Raw genomic sequence first — 11,792 nt, forward strand, 5'->3', positions numbered from 1 at the left:
AGTTACAAGATCTAGGTTTACAACAGCTAGCCAAGATTCACTTTTAATGTGAAGAAGTAATAATCTGAGGATGTTTAACTTTTATGTCTGTTCTTCTCAATGACAACTCATGTGTTGCCATTGAAAATATCCACTGAATTATTTTCAATGGGTATTTTCACAAGCTAGCTAATAACAGACATTGAGATGTTCTGCAGTAGTGTACCCATTATTATATTAAAGTCTGGGAGCAAGGGAGTTGGGTGGAAGAAATTGAGAAGACAGTTGGGGAGGCAGAAGAGCATTGCACAGCTTGAGAGAGCTGTTTCAGGAGGTGGCAAATCCAGAAAGATTCAGGGTGGACCGTACGAGCATACAGGAATGCTAGGACACAAATGAATACTACTCAGCCCCTTTCTCTCCCTGCTCAGATCTACATTGGGCCCAGCTCCAGTGAATTTTCATATATAGATATAGATATAGATATATATCTTAACATACCTACCTTCCTCCAGCAGAGTCTAAGGAGACTGAAGAAGGAGCTCTGGCTCCAGCCCAGCTGAAGCTGTGGCACTGGATATGAACAGGCAGCATTTCAGACACAGCTGCCTGACAGATGCGTGAAAGTTATCTCACACTTGGCAGCTTTATGATACCAAACGTGTTGAGGTAACAAACATCACGGAATTCACAGTAAATAATCTATGATATCCCTTCCCTTCCCTTCCCTTCCCTTCCCTTCCCTTCCCTTCCCTTCCCTTCCCCTCCCCTCCCCAGCTCAACTTATCTACAAACAACAAATCCTAACTGGTGCAGTCCTTCTCAAGGTCTGTGAAATGCTTGAGTTCAGTTGCAAATTTCTTTTTCTTCTTTTTCTTTTTCTTTTTCTTTTTCTTTTTCTTTTTCTTTTTCTTTTTCTTTTTCTTTTTCTTTTTCTTTTTCTTTTTCTTTTTCTTTTTCTCTTTTTCTTTTTCTTTTTTTCTTTTTCTTTTTTCTTATTTTAGAAAAAAAAAACAACAAACTTTTGCTTCTTTCAAGCCAAGAGCCCAGAAAGCTAAAGTACACTTTCAGGGTACTTGAAAATCTGTTTCCTACTTTCAAGCAATATTTTTTTTAAGTCTTAATTTTATTTTATTTGCTGAAGATAGAATGCCTGAAGAACTGGAGCACCACGACACAGCACGAGCATCAAAAACTTGTAATAGTAGGACTTAACTATCACCCCATGGGATTAATGGAAATCATCTGCATTAGTGTTTTGGTTTGGATCAAGCTCATGCTTTTGAAAAGAGACTGCTGGTTGTTGCCACTTCCCAGACTTTGGTTCATATCATAGAGTTCTCCCAGGGTGTGTGAGAGGGCTTGTCTTTGGGCAGCGCAGGACGCAGTCCAGGAGCCCTCCTGATGTGCTCCAGCTATCGTTTACCAGGGATTGTGGTCACACACAGCTGCCAGAAAAACATGGCTATCTTTTGGAAGTTATAGAATTTTCCAAACGCTTCAACTGTACGTGCTTCATGCTCTAACTAGCTCTGAACTGACTCCAAAATGTTGCTTAGGACTGAATCCACAGAAATTATTTTTTCCCATGTTTTGTAGGATTTTCATCTGTATGAAGCAATCATTGATGGTCTGCAGAAACTTCGCATGTAAAGTCTTGTCTCATGACATTTGGGCAGCTTGTGTACCAGCAACTGAAGCCCCTCACCATGGGTATTTTATGAGATATCTGATGACTGTTCTTTAGCTGTCATGGTTTAGTCCTGGCTGGCAACTAAGCACCACTCAACCGCTCGCTCACTCTTCCCCTGTCAGGATGGGAGAGACAATTGGAAGAGTGAAAGTGAGAGAACTCATGGGTTGAGATAAAGGCAGTTTAATAGGACAAACACAAAAAGGAAAATTGTAATAATAAAATAATAATAATAATAATAATATTATAATATACAAAACAAGTGATGAACAGCACAATTTCCCACCAAAGTTGATGCTATGCACGACCTCCAGCTGTTGTGCAAGACCCCCAGCTGCCCAGCTTCTCAGCCCACACGCGCAAGCCAAACGAGGAATTCATTCACCACTTCCCATGGGCAGGCAGGTGTTCAGCCATCTCCAGGAAAGCAGGGTGCCATCATGCCTAACAGTGACTTGGGAAGACAAATGCCATCACTCCGAAGCTGATGATGTGCAAGACCCCTGACTGCCACGCCAGGCCCCCCTGCTGCAAACGAGACATGACATCGTATGGTATGGAATATCCCTTTGGCCAGTTTGGGTCAGCTGTCCTGGCTGTGTCCCCTCCCAGCTTCTTGGGTGCCCCCCACCTTCTCGCTGGCAGGGCAGTATGAGAAGCTGAAGAGTCCTTGACTGCTTGGCAACAACTATAACATCAGTGTGTTATCAACATTATTCTCATCCTAAATCCAAACCACAGCACTGCACCGGGTGCCAGGAAGAAAATGTTGCTGCCGAAACCAGGACACTAGCAACATTCTGTACTTAATAATATTTTTAGCTCTCTAAGTTATAGCACTAGCTGTAAAAATCTAATATAATTAAGGTTAGTATCAGGAAAATACTAAAATGTTAATATTTTGTGTTCTTATATGTTGGGAATTTGTATCATTATAGATACAGATAATTCTGCAATTTTCTTCTTATGAGGCTGTAGCTGTAATCTACAAAGCTGCTGGATACTTGCCACCACCTCAGATATTAGTCCAAGATTTCACTTTGAATTTTTCCATTATATTCTATTTCAATGATCAAATATTATATTTCAGGGATCAAAATTTTCACCCAGTTTAGCCAAATATTAGAGAGAAGTATCTTCTGGATTGCTGTTATTCCACCAAATGATTATTTTTATATTGCAAATGCACAATATTTTGTGGGTGCAGCTGTGAAATGACGCAAAGGGCAGTAGTTGGGCATGTCCCATTGAACTTCAAAGAAAACCAGTTCCAAAAAAAAGTCAGGATACTTTAGGCATTCCAGTATAGTGGACAGTAAAAGAACAGTTATAAACACCAAATTATTGAGAATTCAAATGAGATGTTTATAGGGTCTAGCAAAAGTAATAAAGAAGTGGAGTAATCTTGGAATAACAGAACTGCTTAAGAATTATATCAGATTATGTAATTGTTTTAAAAAAAAGGGAAAAGACCTGCACAATACCTTTAGGCTCAAATAGCCTACACGTCAGAATCATGGCCTGATCTTCTACAACGAGTTTTTGAAAAGTTGTAACCAGTTGGGAAACAGCTGAAGACAAACATCTGTATAGCTAGCTAAAGAGACAATAAAACTGTAAATAGACGAGAGCTATAAGGCAGAAAGGATGCAATTCTTTAAATAATTGAAGCAAGGAATCGCACCATTGCCATTCACTAAATTGCATGTTTAACTGTGGTTAATTACTGATACAAACAGTAGAAAAGGATATATTTGAATATCTGAAGTTTGAAAGAATGATGATCAGCACACATATGAATTTCCAAAGAGAAAATCATATCGGATAATGTCACATTTTTCTGAGGAAATAAAAAAAATTAAGAGTTACTAGAGATGTAGTGTGTCTCAAGTGTAACACAGCATTTAGTACTGTGTGTCACAAAGCACTGTGTTGAAAAAGAGAAGATGATTGGTTTCGGTACAGTGAACACTTGTACCAACATTGTCAAACAGCTTACTGGAGGACTGTATAAAAGGTAGCAAGTGTTAGGAATTAGGGACATTTTCAGTGAGATATCTGAAGAGAAATGACAGGACATAATATATTTAACATCTCGTGGTCAGGAACATCCTTGGTCTTGTGTTTCCTTGGTCTGTAGTAGACTTCCCTTGGGTACAGGGTGATAATAATAATTGATTAAAAAACTGAGGATGCATTTTACAAATTTCACTTTCCCCATTTGCAAGACAAATTTTGCTGCACAAGATTTAGTTTAGGTTCATCTTTAATAATGTTCAGGGTACTCTTCCCCTGGATCTATTTTGTTGGATTCATAAAAGCTGATTTTTAGGAAGGTCACTCTTCCTTCGATCTTCTATTTTGAGTGGAGACAAAAGAGGTCTCCATTCAGTATCTAATTTAGTTACTTTGGGGCACCATCTAGAAAGGTCTGTCACTCTCCATCAGGTAAACAGGAAGCTTGGAGATCTTACTCTTTCGGCTAATCAAAGGCACATAAGCAGGTCCTAGTCCTGATGAAGTCAGCTCAAACCTTCTCAAATTATATCTGGATGAAGTTTGGGCAGATGTGTCAGAGGACTGCACCGCTGAGGTAACAGGCGCTGAGTCGTAAGAAATGGTTTGAATTTAACATCGGAGGAGGGAGTTTGCCAGCTCTGTAAGTACACCAGCTACCTGCATTAGCAACGCTGATAGGAAAAGCTAAGTTACCTTAAAATGCAAACTTTCTCAACTCCTGAAATTCAAGCAGAGTGGAAATAAATGTTTCTAGGCAATCGACATCTCAAGCTGGTATAGTAGATTGGACTCTGGCAGAAGAGAAAACTCTCCCGTGAAAGCAGTCAGTAGAGCAGTCAGAAAGGGAGGCCGTTCCCACCGTCTAGTTCAGTTTCCATCCTTTGGCACCAAGGAAAAAATCCAAGGATGAAAGATGCCACGCCTGAGCTCTGACTGTATTGCTTGGCAATTGGGCATTGCCAGCGGTTCCTCAGTGACTAAATGAACCCCGAAGGCCACCTTAACCAAGTGTTGGTCCCTTCCACCCAGGATGTGTCAACAAGATCATCTGCCTATGGATCGTAAGTGGTAAGAGCACAAAACTGACTTGGGGACAGAAAATGGCAATGCCCTAACATCACTCTGTGACTTGACAAACCGAAAAGATCCCCAGAGAGCTCTTTAGTTTGAAAGGCTTTAATATCAAACCCACAAAAGTCACAACCATAAACACTGCTTGCTGATAAGATAATCATCTGGCACAGAAAAAACCCCAAAGAGCAAGGCCTCCATGACCTGGGCATCCTAACTCAGTGTCTGGAGTCTGCAAAAGGCTGCTTCTGGAGGACACTGACAGTACCGTGACGATGTCTGCACACCAAAGGATCCGGCTGTCCTCAGAGTATATTCCATCAGATTTATATGTGGAATAATATAAAAACTACAGAAAACTTAACAACATAAAATTAAATATTAAATGTGTAGTCAAGCTAATTGGCAAGAAAGTAAAAACACGCTGAAAAGTCATCTGCCTCGAAAGGTACAAAGAACAGTGAGGGAGATGAGGTTTTTCAGACTGTTTCCTCTTCAAAGGACTGAGTTTAGCAACTGAAAAACCACGGAGAGTGTCCGTGAAGGGCTGTGGAACAAGCGTTGAGTTGTGCCGTACGTAGTCTGAGCAGAGCGAGCAGAAGGCTGTCGGGAGCTGGCTGTAAGTCTGTGACAGAGTCTTCCTTTGTGCCTCTTTATTTCTGAGATAAAAATACAGAGAAAGGATATTTGTGCTTTAACATGGGATAGATGAAGCAAGTCAACAGCTGAGTAAGTTCTTCCTTTCTGTGATTTACATGGTTCTTTAACACACAGGGTAGCTGGCCTTTCTGACCATTTTTTCCACTGAAATAAAGACTTGCTTGCTATTGATTTTACATGACTGGTAAGACTTGTGATTTCTGATTCTGGTAACTAAGGATTCAGTAATGCTAGAAGTACTATTTCTATTTTACTTAATAATCTTTAGGAAAAAGAATTTTCAAATTGATAATTTTCTGAAAAGGGGAAAAAAAGGTATTTTATTAAATAAATTAGAGAGAAAATTCTATAAAAGATTGCAATATGAATATAATGGAGCATAAACCAGAACAAAATAAATGTACCCTCTGGTAAAAGACTAAGACATGTATGTTTTCAAAGAATCTTATAAATAGCAATCAATTTTTATAATCATATGGCTTTATCTATTTATTTCACAAATTGTAATAGCAATATTTTTTAACAACTTTAATTAAAAATACTTTTTTTCCCCCTTACTTTCCCTTCTCCCTCAAGGAACAGCAATGAATGCGAAGTTTTCTTCTGAGATGCATAAAGGTCTCATTGACTTCAGTGAGAGCTCAATATCTACCCTTTGATGACAGAATTCGGTCCTAAGATGTGTCCAATTAAAGAAGTGTCCAAAGAAAGATTCACTTCATAAAGGAGCTTTCAAAAGAGTTACCAGTGAACTGCAGTGGTTTTTTTCACCCATTCAGTACTTTTTGTTATTTCTGAAGCCCAGAGGTTTCGCTGAATGTGTAATATTCATTAGAAAGCAACATGCTAATCAGAATATTCTTGTTTTACATTAGGTTTTCCTTTATCTATTACAGTGCTAGCTGACATTTTACCTGACATTTTAGAAGCCGGCTAGAAATTTTTCACTTTCGATCTTCTGTCATGCTGAATGCATGTGAGCGCTCCATGGTTTTCATCAAAAAAATGAGGTGGTGTGTTGCTGCCCCTGTGACGAGGGAGACCCTGGGGCTCTGTGTGAAGTCGCTGGACCTCTGTGCAAACTTTGGTTCCATCTTTTCAATTTTCTTTGGATCATCTGCAAGGTTCTGAAAGCTGTGGTAACCCAATTGTAGCTTCAGAGCAGCGTGAGCAACCTCTGTGTGTGTGGATCTCATCAAAGAACTAGATCTAGTAAAAAGAAGAAACACAAACAAATAAAAATGTGATGTAACAATATAATTAAAACAGCTTAAATGACTAACCCCTATGTTGGTGAAAACACATGGAAAATTGAAAAGGGAGATTGCTGTAAGTACTGTGATGGTGATGACAGCTGTTTGATTAGATTCTGTTGTTTTTAAAATCCTCAACTTTGACTTTCTAATTACATCTGATTACATTAGCCTCCCCATGCTTTTAGGAAAAGTGTGTGTCTAATGATCAGGATTCTAGGAAAAAAAGTGGCATCTTACTGAACTGAAAGGTTCACAGACTAGGGAACAGATTTTAAAGAATAATCCCCAAAATACTAATTTTTAAGAATGCTATTGGGTTTTTTTAGGCTAAACATGCTATTTTGAGCCAGGTGCCTGCTAAAATGTGCTATAATAAATGGAGCTTGCCCAAGCCTGACAGTCAGAGGATGGTTTGGGGTGGACTCTGCTGCCTGGCCAGGGCTGGTGGCGAGGGGCCGGAACCGGGGGGAGCCTTCAGAGGGAGATGCTGCCCAGCGAACTCGCCGTCTCAGCGGAGGGAAGCCCAGCTCCCTGGAAGTCCCTCAGCCCCAGCTCTCTCCTGGCTTCACCGGGCTCCTGGGGCTCAGGTGCAAGCCAAGCTTTAACTCACGTCCCTGAGCGCTTGGCTTGGGCAGTCCTGGTTTAGCGGTGTACGTCGCTGGTGAATTTTATCCCTCACGCCTCACGTTCTCGCTGCTCCAAGCACCATTTGCAAGGAAGTTGCCATTTTAATGAGGTACTTGTTATTAAAAAGGTTTCTGTGCTGTATTCAAGTGCTTACTTTTATGAAAAAACAACCTTAGCTGGCACTTCCTTGAAGTAGCTGAGTGTCTGGACGAGGCTCCCAGGCTGCCCGCAGGAAGAGGACCTCTGCAGCACCCGAGCTGAACGAGAGCCGGAGATGCCCCAGCACCAGTGGTGGCCTGCTGAGGAGCACCTTATATTTTTCAGGACTGTGTGGTTGGGAACTTTTGCAATAGACCATATATCTGTTACTCTTCAGCACTTGCTCAGGCACAGGCTGTTCGGCTGGAAATTGGGAATATCGCTTCCTACTTGGCAGTTTGGCAACATGCTGAAAATCCCACCATCGGCATTCGGCTTTTCCATGTGAGCGCGTCCCTGCTAACTACGTTGGCTCAGATAAGCTTGTTAAGTGATGGAGACGGACGTTTGCTCCTGGAGAGAGCTGCCTTTATTTGGGAAAGTTACCAGATATAGAACGATTCATCTGCTACTTCAGGCTAGCTGTTCAGTTGTCCTTCAAGTCAAATCAAACAGTTGCTGTTGACATGAAAAACAGGGAAGGCAGGCACAGTAAGAGAAAGGACACCTTATAATTAAAGGCAGGCTTTATTCTATACCTTACTTCCTTGTACTACTGAAGAAAATGGCAGGTTTTACTTCCAAATATTTAGACACTCCAAGCAATATTCAGATCTCACAATGCAACTTTAGACTATGCAAGAGTTAGTATTACAGTAGGAAGATTAGCCAAGCATCTTTAAATGCTCTTAATCTTAAATGGCAACCTAATCTTTGAAAAAAAATTCAGTGTGTGCCTCAAGAAAATTGACATTGGCATAGTCATAAAGTGGCAGCTGACCTGCAAGTGTGGTGTTGCCTAGCAATCCCTCACCATCAGGCAAATTGGAAAAGTGGGTTAGAGTGATTTACACCAGGGAAGAGATAAATGGTAATTTTCTCCAGAAGATTCTGGTTTCTGTGGTTATTAGGAAGGATATTAGCTCACAATCCCTTCTTCTTCTTTTTTTCTTTTTCTTTTTTAACTAGTTGAAAAGCATTTTGAAACAGATCATCAAAGAAAAGTCTGCGAGAATGCATTTGCTTCCAGAACACTAATTTAACAAGCGGTTGATAGAACTGATAAGTTTGGAAGGAAAGAATAATAAATGACACAAAGGGAATGTTACTTTAATGCTTCCCTGAGAGTTTTCATGGCCACTTTGATTTCTGGATCAGTTGCCAGAGTCCTGACCCTGCCACAGAGTCCCTGCGGGTGGGATGCTGAACCTGCCTGGAGTCCAGCTGCTGCCAGAGGCTGTGCCAGCCCCCCTGAGCTCACCGCAGGACCCAGGCCGGAATTAACTAGCGCTCTGGGTCGAGACAGATGAGACAGAACAAGCTGACACGCTTGCTGGCTCAGGTCATTGAGGAACTCTTGTACCAACACATTGCGATGGAAGAGGAGTATTTTCAATTTGGAAGCTTGGTGGCAGAGGTTGAGGGTTTGATGGAGATAAGAAGCTTCTTTCTCCCTCCTCCTGTTTTGATGTACGATCCACTTTACATGCCTCTACAGCAGCAGATAAGGAAGGGGGAGGCATTTTGCTTCACCTTGGTTGCCTAGTCCAGACAGATGTCTTACTGAATGCGAGCAGTGATGTGAAAGCTTTGTCTATCAGACTTTCTGGTTATGCTGTAAAAGATGCAGGATGCAGTGATGCCTTCTGGTGTACTGTGTGGCTGACAGGGCATCTTTCCGCTGTACATGATAGAGGGGCTCTCTCTTCCTTTTCCTGGGGATTTTTCCTGGCTCTTACAAATCACAAGAAGGGCAGCTGTGGTTCCATCCCTTAAAAACACTGGTAGCCTGGCAGTTACTGCGCTTCCAGAGCGTAGGGGCTATAGGTGTGCCAAGCCTCTTTCTTTGTGTAAAACACATAAATTCCCTGTGCTCCCTCCCACTTAGGTCTGCACAAAGCCCAAACCCAGACCGAGCTCTCACTTCCAAAGGTTTCTGTATGGAGTTGATGTTGCACCCTAATAAGTTGAACTTGTAGCACCCCAGAAATGCAACCACCCTATTGGGAGGTGCAGCACGTTTGCTATGTGTGACACATGAGCTGCTCTGTACAAAGATCTCGAGAACTGAAGGACAGCATAGATTAGAGTAGGTGGAATACTCAGGACTGTAATATGTGTGTTGTGTGATGGACTTCCATGGAAGGTATTACCAAATGTAGTAGCAGCCCTTAGAAAATAAGCACAATAGCTTTTCATTTGCTGCTTATTTTAGCACATGGTCAAAGAGCAAAAAGAATTGAATACCTCTATCGCTTAATCTGGAACTCTGACATTTCTATAAAGAATGACAGATGATTTTGCAGGCACATTTCTGAGTTTATTTAAACTGAGAGGTAGCTGTTATCTTTCTGAAATGTCAGAATGCTTGTCTGAGGAATACAGATACTCCTCTCCTTTAAGTGGCATTAAGTATGTGAGAGCAGGACACGCAGGGTCAAATACAGACCCCTTTGTGCAATAAACAACTCCCAAGTCATACATCATCTCTTTATAGAAGTATCCAAAAAGTTTTCAGTACGTTTTTTTCCTTGACCTTTTAACACAGGCAATAGTGCTTCTGCTTGCTAGGCAACTGATTTTTGCTCTTCCCTTGAGAGGTTAAAATGAAACAGCAGTGATTTTTTTACCACTCCTTCACAGGACTGCAGAAAGAAAAGATATATAATCAGAATGCATGGCTTCAGGAAATTACCAACTGCTATTATGAAAATAACTGAAAATATTTCAGAATCCCCCACCGTTACAAATGGGGCTGCTTGCCAGTGTACCATTTTAATGATAATTTCGAGAGGAGACAAAGCCTGACAACACGTATCATGACAGGGAAATCAGAGCTGCATCCAGAGAGAGCAATTTCAGGCAGGAAGCAGTGGGAGAGTTTCACAGTTCCTTTCAGATAAGAAACGTAAGCAACGTACAAATGTGGAAAATAAATTAAAATGCAACATAAAAACTTCTCTCATAAGTAGGGCAGCGAAGAAAATCCCCCCCCAAAATGTACCTAAAACTTGCTGTGGACGTGTGTTTTCCTGCCGTCATCACTGCAGCTTCCTGTGACTTTGACAATAAAAACCAGAACCAAAGACTATTAATGATTTAGTAATGCTGAGTGAAGTGACTATGCATGTTTTATAAATATTTGCCTTTTGTCTTCATTAAGACAGATTTTGCTAAGCTGCCAAATTATTGATTTCAATAGGGAGGGCAGGCTTCCCTTTGACCCCCAAGTAAAAGGGAGAAAATGAACTTCTTACATATAAGTAATAATAAAACATTTTAATCCAAAGTTCGTACAAAGTCTAATCATATTCCCATCTTCATACAGACTTTGCTTTTACAGGGTTCTTTGCAAGCTTCACTTTCTCAGATGAACTGTGCAAAACTGTGCATCCGTGTACCTGCCTAACAAATGCTTGCTGAAGAACCGTGAAGATCCTGACCGTGTTTGCACGGGCATCCCGTTAGCTTGCACGTGTCGTCCGTGCCCTCAGTGCCCAGTTCATGGCTGTAACCCGCTTCCTCGCGCTCTCGGCTCGAGCGCCGGGCGGGTCGGTCGAGGCGGCAGAAGCAGGCGTCTGGCTCTGGGGGTCTGCACCACAGTCTTCCTTCATCAAGACAGCAGCCATCACGCACGGTCGTTAGCTACTTGCCCTTCCCCTGCCTGGAAAAGGCACCTATGGAGCAAGACTTGCCTTTGAACCGAAGTGAGGAGACGGACAACCAAGTGCAGGGCATTCCTGGGTTTGCTGAAAAAATTTTACTTACCAAACGGCGCAGGCTTCGTGGGCTGAGAGACCTTTAGCAGAGAGGAACTGTGGAACAGGAAGTCTGGGCTCGTTTCACTGTGCATGTCAGGCTGCGGCCAAAACCAAAGTAGCTGTGCTAACATGTGAAAAGTCATCTGATAAAAGGCTGCTGCCAAAGAGGCACAACTCGGAGGAGGAATAACTTCAATACGTTCTTTCTCTTGGTTTTGGTTCCAGAAGATGCCTCTGTCTCATGACTGTAATAATACTCAATCATCATGCTATAATTAAGGGCTTTTCATGTAATCATCTGTAGAACTGATTACTTTGGGCTATACCCTGTTCATGCTGAGCTTCCTGGCAAAATTCCCACTGACATCAGTAAGAGAAGGATTGGACCTTTCCTCAGCCGTTTGCTGCTATTGTTTGACAATACCACGCTTTTCAGACAGTTTACAGTGGAGATTAATTATTTAGACTCTATTCTTGGACTATTAAAATGGCACTGTAGAGATAACACGCTCTTTCTCAGAAGCCCCA

The 11,792-nt window shown here is 41.6% G+C and overlaps 1 long non-coding RNA gene across 1 annotated transcript; it reads right to left on the minus strand.

Annotated features, from left to right (window-relative positions):
- Positions 1–4,851: 4,851 nt before the first annotated feature.
- On the minus strand, positions 4,852–11,567 carry LOC142598350 (uncharacterized). The gene is made up of 4 exons (XR_012832613.1): positions 11,272–11,567; positions 10,905–11,180; positions 6,337–6,631; positions 4,852–5,421 (listed from the first exon to the last, which is right to left on the minus strand). It is a non-coding gene; the product is annotated as an uncharacterized LOC142598350 (long non-coding RNA).
- Positions 11,568–11,792: the final 225 nt, after the last annotated feature.

Source organism: Balearica regulorum, chromosome 1 (genome assembly GCF_011004875.1).
Source record: "Balearica regulorum gibbericeps isolate bBalReg1 chromosome 1, bBalReg1.pri, whole genome shotgun sequence".
Lineage (NCBI taxonomy): Eukaryota > Metazoa > Chordata > Aves > Gruiformes > Gruidae > Balearica > Balearica regulorum.